This window comes from Eleutherodactylus coqui, chromosome 11, assembly GCF_035609145.1.
Source record: "Eleutherodactylus coqui strain aEleCoq1 chromosome 11, aEleCoq1.hap1, whole genome shotgun sequence".
NCBI lineage: Eukaryota > Metazoa > Chordata > Amphibia > Anura > Eleutherodactylidae > Eleutherodactylus > Eleutherodactylus coqui.
Window position 1 is genome coordinate 134,116,822 of NC_089847.1, and position 10,369 is coordinate 134,127,190.

A 10,369-nucleotide genomic window follows, 5' to 3' on the forward strand; every position below is an offset into this window, starting at 1 on the left:
TCGGGGATTATTCCAATTACCAGATTAGAGTCAGGAAGGAATTTTTTCCTCTTAAATGGGTAAAATTGGCTTCTACCTCTTTGCTTGTTTTTTTTGCCCTCCTCTGGCTCAACATTGGGGGGTAATAGGCTGAACTGGATGGACAGGGGTCTTTTTTCAGCCCTACATACTAATAAAGGATTAATTTGTGTTACTTTAATATTTCCAATTCCATATGTTTATCTGTAAATAAGACCATGCTGCAAATAGAAATATCTATATAGTTTGGCTTGCATTGACTTCCATGGGAAGAGTACTGTATATTGAAAAGAACAGCATGAATGGAAACAGAATCTTACAATTGAACCATGGGGGGTCCAGCCATGATACGGACATCAAAATATGGTTGTAGCACGTCCATATAACTGCAGTTTTCGATAGCTGCTGTTTGGCTGACAGCTGGTCCTCCCGATTTCTCCATGAAGGTTCAGCTGAGGGTGCATATGTTTACAGTGGAGAGAGGAGAGAGCCCCCGCTGGACAGTAGAGAGAACAAAAGGCTGCATTGATATTCAACAGATGCTTAGGAAGGCTACAATACACCTCAGAGGGTCAGTTGGCCCTAATGAAAATGGTGGGTTTGACCAACTCTTCTGTAATGTGTATTGGGGACTTTAGCTATAAAGCTTCAATACAGCGCTGTAAACAATTAGTTCTTAGATAACCGCTACATACAATAGTTATTGTACTCCTTGTAGGCGGTGCGCAAATTTTGAATTTTACTTGTCAGAGTCCGCCGGCTGTCCTGGAAAATGCTTCTGCCAGACCTCCACCAGCTTTTGGAATGCTGCGCTCTTCTTCGGATGGTTACTGTATTCGGCACAAGAAACCTTCCACAAGCGGCAAAGAGCCGTATCCTTCTATAATCCCCTTGTGCAGTCTTTGCAGTCCATGATCCTCCTAATAAAACAGGACAGACAAGTTAAAAACGACATAAAAAGCATTTACTATGATTGAACGTGGCGAACAAGAAGCATCACCCGATGCCAATAGAAGTGTTGGCACAAACAAGAAGAGATCACAAGAACCCAAAGTCAGAAGCTGGAGTACTCCCACTGCTGAGGAAGGGTTCGTAGGTTTCGCTGCAAATGAAGCTTTGAAACGACGGTTTCTTGTGTTGAGCCCGTGGAATCCTCAGCCGCGATCCGACTGTAACGAAGTAAGCGCAGGTCTCACCGACAACGAAGCTTTAAAACGAAGGTTCCGCATGCAGCGATTGTAAAAAACCTCCGCCGTGGCCACCAGATCCTGAGAATGCAGGTGATTCCGAAGAAATGAGTATTTTTATACCCCATGATCTGCATACACGGCGGCCATCCTCCATATAAGCATTTGTTTACCCTCAATTAAGTGTTTCTATTAACCCCTTAATGACACGGCCTATTTTGGCGTTGAGGACCAAACAATTTTTGGTATTTTTTCTTCACCATTTTTCAAAAGCCATAACTTTTTTATTTTTCCGTCGACGCGGCGGTATAAGGGCTTGTTTTTTGCGCGGTGAACTGTAGTTTTTATCGGTGCCACATTTGGGTACATAGACTATATTGTAAAACTTTTATTATTTTTTATCGTAGGAAAAGAAAACGGATCAATTCTGCCATAGATTTTTTTAAAGTGTTAATTATGCAGCATAAATGACACAGTACATTTTTTTCTGCGGGTCGGTACGCTTACAGCAATACCAAATTTTTTTTTAGGTTTTTTCCACTTTTCTGTAATAAAAACCCATTTTTTGAAAATCTTTTTTTTCTAAATCGCTGCATTCAAAGTCCTGTTACTTTTTTAGTTTTCCATGGACGGAGCTCCGTGAGGGCTTATTTTTTGCGAGACAAGGTTTAGTTTTTATTGGCACCATTTTGGGGTGCATACGTTTTGTTAAAATCACTTTTATTGCTTTTTTTGGGAGGCAAAATGCTAAAAATTAGCATTTTGCCTCAATTTTTTAGCGGTTTTTTAAATACTTTTTCCCGTGCAGGATAAAAAACGTGTTCGATCTATTGTACGGGTCTTTACGGACACGACGATACCAAATATGCATTTCTTTGTTTTGTTTTAATTTTTTTTATGCTAATATGAGAAAAAGCATAAAAAGGGTGTTTTTCTTACATTTTACATTTTTGTACATTATTTTGATTTTTTTTTTTACACCATCTTTGTCCCTTTGAGGGACTTACACCATGCTACCGATGATCGCTACGATAAGGCATTGCAGGACTTCTCTCCTGCCATGCCTTATTGCTTATACAGCAATCACAGGCGGTATCTGGAGTCCTGTTGCCATAGCGAGAGTCGGCTGAGGTCACAAAGGGAGTGTGCTCCCTCTGTGAACTCTGCGTTAATCTACTTAGATCACATATGAATACTCAATGTCAGATTTGGGAAACACCTACACATTCTTTTGTTTCTTTTTCAACTTATTAGCAGAGCAGGTGACTAAACAAAAGAAAATGATCCTATGACAAGGTAGAGAATACATTACATTCCAATGACAGGCGTGATGGTGTGAGCTGCACCTCGGTTTACATACTGATTGTTCCACTAATCATAAACATGCTTCGCCTGTAGTTGTCTTTAAGCATACTTACAGATGAGCTCCTGCCTCACTACACCTATAAGATTGCAGACTTTCTGGCAGCGACGGTTACAATCCAGTTGGGATCCCTTTTACACGGAAGGATGATTATCGTTCAGATTCTCGCTGGATCGCTCCGCCTCTATTCAGTAAGCAATAATCATCCCGTGTAAAAGTACTAGAACTTCTTATGTGTGTCGTGCGGTTATCATTGACATGATTAGAAAGGGGTTTAAAAGTATCATAGCTCTCAATGGAGCAGACTCTTCCACCTCAAGCAGCTGCTGTTACACGGTTACGAGCCTGCCCCCACAGCTGAAGTTTTGGCAAAGTGGGAAATCATGGTCTCAAGCCCCATTTATATGAACAGTAATCGTCGCGTGTAAATGCTGCCATCTTTAACTTTTTGGCTGAACGATGATTTTAAGGTGAGCTTAAAATCCATTGTTCAGCCGGAGAGTAGATAAAAACAGACCGCATGCTGTGTTCTGCTTGGGAGTTGGAGATTACATTGTATTCAGCCGATAGCCCGTGCCAGAAAAAGGAGCTGTGTGCAGAGCTCAGACCACATGTTGTGCTCTGCAAACCTTTCCTGGAGGCTCATTTACATGCAAATGAAGCTGATAAAGTGCTAATGGACATTAGTGTCCATTAGCACTTCATGCAAAACGATCGCTGAAAGTTTCAATCTTTCAATCGTTTGAAAGTTTATCTTTGCGTATAAATGGGCCTTTAATCTCACTAGAAAGCCTTATTTGAGCAGAAAAGGCCAATCATGAGCATTGTTGAAAAACAATTCAAATCCAACATATCTTCATTGGTTCGTAGTATAAGGCAGATGTTGGGGCTTATTGACTGTCTTAAAATTCATACAGTAGATAAAGGAAAGGCAAAAAGCAGCAGATAGGAGGCGGCCGTCGCTGAGCGCCATCGTTCAGCAGTGTACAGATTAAATGAACCAATTCACTTACTTCTGTGGAACGCGGTAGAGCAAAGCTCCCCGCTGCCTCCCTTCCTTCAGGTTAGCCTTCAGTAATAGTGACAGAAGCCAGGACTTCTGCTTCCTCTCAGGGGATGTTTATGCTGAAGAGCTACAGCACAGCAACAGGATTCTGATACTGCAACATGTGTCGGAGGTCAGCATAGCAGTCACAACTTATTTCACAAGCAGATATAGTTTATGATATAAGTCTAGCATCATATACACTCATTGTAAAAGAAAAAAGCCCATAGGAGAAGTTGACATTTTCCTGCAATCCTCGTCCTGCGGTTCCATCTCAGGCAGATCTGTAAATGATGGGAGTTGTGGTCATTAGATGGACGGTCTTGTCACCGGAGGCCCTAAAAGTGCTTCCCCCTTGGCCTATAAGAGGCTCTCGGAGGCTCCTTGTGTGTAGTGACCTCTTCCGCTTGTGTAGAGCTTGTTGGCCACTAGACGCCTCTACGACGCAGAGAAGAGATTTCACCCCGATATCAGAGTCTAAGAGGGGCGCATTATTGGGGTGTGAGAAGCTGGAGGGTCATATTAACAAATTGTCCCCCACCGGCCGTTCTGACAGACTGTTAGGAGGTGTTGAGACGAGTAGATGTGTGAGGGCACACAAGGTGACCGGGCTCAGGACGCCCCCTACAGACCACCAGTAGCGAGGAACATCTGACCAGACTGTTAGGTGGTGTTGGGACCAGTGGATGTGTGAGGGCACACAAGGTGACCGGACTCAGGACGCCCCCTACAGACCACCAGTAGAGAGGAGCATCTGACCAGACTGTTAGGTGGTGGTGGGACCAGTGGATGTGTGAGGGCACACAAGGTGACCGGGCTCAGGATGCCCCCTACAGACCACCAGTAGAGAGGAGCATCTGACCAGACTGTTAGGGGGTGTTGGGACCAGTGGATGAGGGCACACAAGGTGACCGGGCTCAGGACGCCCCCTACAGACTACCAGTAGAGAGGAGCATTTGACCAGACTGTTAGGTGGTGTTGGGACCAGTGGATGTGTGAGGGCACACAAGGTGACCGAGCTCAGGACGCCCCCTACAGACTACCAGTAGAGAGGAGCATTTGACCAGACTGTTAGGTGGTGTTGGGACCAGTGGATGTGTGAGGGCACACAAGGTGATCGGGCTCAGGACGCCCCCTACAGACCACCAGTAGAGAGGAGCATCTGACCAGACTGTTAGGAGGTGTTGGGAGCAGTGGATGAGGGCACACAAGGTGACCGGGCTCAGGACGCCCCCTACAGACTACCAGTAGAGAGGAGCATTTGACCAGACTGTTAGGTGGTGTTGGGACCAGTGGATGTGTGAGGGCACACAAGGTGATCGGGCTCAGGACGCCCCCTACAGACCACCAGTAGAGAGGAGCATTTGACCAGACTGTTAGGTGGTGTTGGGACCGGTGGATGGGGGTACACAAGGTGACCGGGCTCACGACCCCCGACAGACCACCAGTAGAGGATCAGCTGATCATCCAACAAGCACCCGCAGCTCCAACTGTTTTGTAGTCCACCATCCAGAGACAGGGAGCGCCATCATTACACCCCTGTGTCTATCGGAACCATTTCCAGGTGCTTGGCTGAAGGACATTTGGTCTTATGGAGGCAATTACATGTTCGGCCTTTGACACCCACTGTTGCCTCCGTTTGCAGTGATGTCGTGAGCGACGAAAATTGACTGCTATAGTGTGGACCTGGGTCATCTTCAACAACACGGCCGTGTTCGTGCCTGGACACCTCAGGGTAAGCGCCTCAATCCTGCCCTTGCTGTGGAACAGTACACTGCCCCCTGCTGGTGTGAAGGTCTGGGGGGCCATCGCATACGACAGTCAGCCCCCTAGTGGTGGTACGAGGGACAATGACAGCTCAGCGATATGTTCAGGACATCATGCAGCCACATGTGTTCCTCTCATGGCGGCTTCCAGCAGGATAATGTTCAGCCGCACACAGAAGGGGGTCACAGAAAGCCCCCACAACATTGTCACACTTCCATGGCTGCCCGGTCACCAGATGTATCACCAACAGAACATGTATGGAACCATCTGGGACACCAACTTCTACAGCCTATGAGTTTACACAATCCAGAAGTTCAGTTATAGCAAGTGTGGAGCGATATGCTGTAGGATACAATACAGAACCTATATGCCTCCATGCCTGCCCGTATCACATCTTGTATCCAAGCTAGAGGCAGTACAACAGGGTACTAGAGCCTCCATGCCTGCCTGAATCACATCTTGTATCCAAGCTAGAGGCAGTACAACAGGGTACTAGAGCCTTCATGCCTGCCCGTATCACATCTTGTATCCAAGCTTGAGGTGGTACTACAGGGTACTAGAGCCTCCATGCCTGCCCGTATTACATCTTGTATCCAAGCTAGAGGTGGTACAGTAGGGTACTAGAGCCTCCATGCCCACCTGTATCACATCTTGTATCCCAGCTAGAGATGGTACAACAGGGTACTAGAGCCTCCATGCCCGCCCGTATCACATCTTGTATCCAAGCTAGAGGCGGTACAGCAGGGTACTAGAGCCTCCATGCCCACCAGTATCACATCTTCTATCCAAGCTAGAGGCGGTACAGCAGGGTACTAGAGCCTCCATGCCCGCCCGTATCACATCTTGTATCCAAGCTAGAGGCGGTACAGCAGGGTACTAGAGCCTCCATGCCCCCGTATCACATCTTGTATCCAAGCTAGAGGTGGTACAACAGGGTACTAGAGCCTCCATGCCCGCCCGTATCACATCTTGTATCCAAGCTAGAGGCGGTACAGCAGGGTACTAGAGACTTCATGCCCAAATTTATCACAGTAGCTTTGTTGAAGGATAAATCTTTTACATTTTAAGACTGTCTTGTCTGTTTTGATTACTTATTAGTTGGTTTGGTTTATGCCAAAAATTGCACCAATCGTTTTGGCACAATATAGGTCACATCTTTTTTTGGACAAGTCGGAAAAACTGTCTGAAAGTGTCTAAATTTGGTACATAGAACAAAAAACAGTTTTCTGTCTCAATTTTCCCCAGAACACTACCCCCCCCCCCTGTGCGCAACAGTTTGTTTTCTCCCCTGTGTGTCATGTGTGAATTACCATCAACTATGAAAACTCTTCAGTCATGTCAGTCACTGCGCTCTATAATTATAATTAATAGCCACATCAAAATAACAATTAGAATCCAAATTTAGAAGTGCAAACTTCTCAGAATCACTGAATGGTGCGGTCGGTGCCGGCTTACGAGTAGATACTTTCTCCAGAATGAATGCAACAAACAGGAATTTCCTGTTCCTTCACTGCCCAGCCCTTCTTATTCCTATTCATCACTTTTCTTACCTGTTCAGGTACCACACTTTCTAATCACAAATTGGATGGGTGACATTTCATGCATAAAACATGCAGACTACATAGCATTGACCGCTCCTTTATTAGACCCCCATCTAGTAGCGTGTTGGACTTATTTGGCCTTTGGAACTGCAGCAGTTGGTCGTGGCGTACATTCCACTCGGTGATGAAGTCATTCTGCAGGAATATCGGCCCCCGCGGACAGGAAGCTTCTTGTAGCTGCCGCAGATTAGATGGTGGTGCTCACATATTCTGTCCAGCTGACAGGAAGGGGTCAGCGATTCATGCTGCTTGCGCCAAATTCTGACCTCCCATCAGCAACAGAAATCTGGACCCATCTGACCAGGGGATGTTTCTCCGCTGCTCAGTGATACAAGTTTTGCGCTCTTTTGCCCGCTGGAGTCTTTCTATTTCTCTTAGACACAATGACGCTGGAACTGGTCGCCTGCTGTTATATCATCTGGAGAGAGAGTTTATCAGCTGGGGGCAGCTGTCATTGTTTAACAGTGTTGGGCACTGCTGAATTCCCTCCCTCTCCCTTTGCCAGCCAGCTCGCATAATCTCCCATAGGAGACTATGGAGCCACCGTCATTGTGCCATCAAAAGATTGGACTAGTCCTATCTTTTGATGGAGGGAAATCTTGTCGTCAAAAAAATCGTGCCCATGTCCTATCTTTTGATGGGCTATTTTTACTGCGCATCAAAAAATCATTCACCTGAAAGAACTAATAGGAAACCAAAGGTTCTTTTAGATGCAATTTTTTGACGCACCTGCTCTGTGTCAAAATGACATCCATGTGAATGAGCCCTTAGGGAGAGCAGCTGGAGGGTGAGAGGAGACTTATAAGGCCATGCATGCTCCTCTGGGAAGATGGAACAATACCTCTACATCGCCACCAATAAGAAGACCGCATTCTTAAGGCCCATTTACACCAGACGATGATTGCTGAAAGATCGCTCAAAGGACAGTGACAGCTTTGAGCGATCATTTTGCATAAACTATTAGGTAGCTTCTCAGCTACTTAAGAGCAATTAGGTGTGCAAATGCAGCCTAAGGGTGACTACCCGCTACAGTTTTTTTTGCGCGATCGCGATTTTAACATTACAAGTCCCATAGACCCCTGCAGAAAAAAAATGCTGCGAATTTCGCAGTGAAAAAAGACTGTAGTGGGTAGTCACCCTGAGGCTGGATTCAGACCAACGTATATCGGCTGGGTTTTCATGCCAATATACATTGTTTCTCTCTGCAGGAGGGGGAGGCTGGAAGAGCCAGGAGCAGGTATTGAGCTCCCGCCCACTCTCTGCACTATTTGCAATGAGGAGAGGCGGGACGAGGGCGGGGCTAATTCTTGAAACTTAGCCCCCCCCCATCCTGCCTCCTTTCATTGCAAATAGTGCAGAGGGGCGGAGAGGAGGCAGAGAGGGGGCGGGAGCTCAATATCCGCTCCTGGCTCTTCCATCCTCCCCCCCTGCAGATGAGGTCACCGTATATCGGCTCGGCGTGAAAACCGTCGTCTGAATCCACCCTTAGCTGAATGCAGTTGAGGGCCATTATCTGTGCTCAGATCCTTTCTTCTCCACTGGGAAAACAATGCTATCAGCATCCCCCCCCCCCCCCCCCCCCTCCCGTGGAGAATTGCTGATAAGAGTGGAGGACAATTTTTAGCTCAGGCTGAATTTAATGATCAGCTAGCTGTGCTGAAAAGCGCACGATGGGCGAGTGTTTAGATGCGCCGATGATCGCTAAATCGATGCTTTTCGGGCATTTCTGGATGATAGTTAAATTCATCCAACCTAAAAATTGTCATCCACTCTCATCAGTAGTTCTCCACAGGGAGTGCTGATAGCATTGCTTCCCCTTGGAGAACAAAGGATGTGAGTGCAGATAAGAGCCTCAAGCTATTAACTACATTCAGCTAAGGCTTCATTTGCACACCTAATTGCTCTTAAGTAGCTACTCAATAGTTTATGCAAAATGATCGCTCAAAGCTGTCAGCCAAACTGTTGTTTGAGCGATCTTTCAGCGATCATCGGCCAGAATAAATGGGCCTTTGGGGGCATATTTACACGTGCAGAATTTGTATGCGCAATATGCAATGAATAGAACACATTGATTTTGATGGTTTGTTCACATATGCGTATTTTTCCTGTGCGTTTTGGTTATGCAAAAAACAAAATCAGCATGGTTTATTTTCCTGACCAAAGTCCCCATAGAAGTGAATGGGAATGCGCAAAGCATGAGCGATATGCTAGGAGATGCGTGAAACACGGCGTAATTGCGGAGAAAAAAAACACATCTTGAATGCATTAGACTAAATGCACACAAATACGCTCATGTTAAGGCAGCCTCAGGGCTCTTTCACACGGCCATAGGTGTTTTTCATGCACCCGCCAACGCCATTAAAATGCATGAAGGGGCGCACAAATCTAACGTTTGTGCGCCTGTTTAGACAGCCCACCCCCAGCGCATATACACCAAGGCCACAATGCAGTTGGACGTGAGGAGACAGCTTAGCTGCCTCCACCTTCCAGGATCACCTCCTTTCTCCTCCCCACCGGCTGTTTACAATAGTCCCACCCTTTCCCATTGCAAACAGCCAGAGGAGAGGAGAGAGGAGGATAGAAGGGGGAGGGAGTTTAGCAGTCACCCTTCTCTGGCCGCTGTCATGGACTCCCATAGGAGTCCATGCAGCGGTCAACGTATTCCGCCTGAAAAGATAGTTCCAGGACTATCTTTTCAGCCCGGCGTAAAAGCACTTGGCACCATATTGGCCCGGCTGGGCGCTTTTACGGCCAAGTGATCCGATGCATTAGAATCCAATGCATCAGAACGTAGCGTATATTGTCCGGCCGTAAGAACGGCGACCGATATACGCTTGTGTGAAAGAATCCTTACATGACTTACAAGTTAAAGGGGTTGTCCCGCGCCGAAACAGGTTTTTTTTTTATTCAATAGGCCCCCCGTTCGGCGCGAGACAAACACAAGGGATGGGTTAAAAAAAAAAAACAGTTTAGTACTTACCCGAATCCCCGCTCTGCGGCGAATTCTTTCTTACCTTAGCAAGATGGCTGCCGGGATCTTCACCCACGATGCACTGCGGGTCTTCTCCCATGTTGCACCATGGGCTCTGTGCGGTCCATTGCCGATTCCAGCCTCCCGATTGGCTGGAATCGGCACACGTGACGGGGCGGAGCTATGAGGACCAGCTCTCCGGCACGAGCGGCCCCATTCACCAGGGAGAAGACCGGACTGTGCAAGCGCATCTAATCGGGCGATTAGACGCTGAAATTAGACGGCACCATGGAGACGAGGACGCCAGCAACGGAACAGGTAAGTGAATAACTTCTGTATGGCTCATAATGAATGCACGATGTACATTACAAAGTGCATTAATATGGCCATACAGAAGTGTATACCCCACTTGCTGCC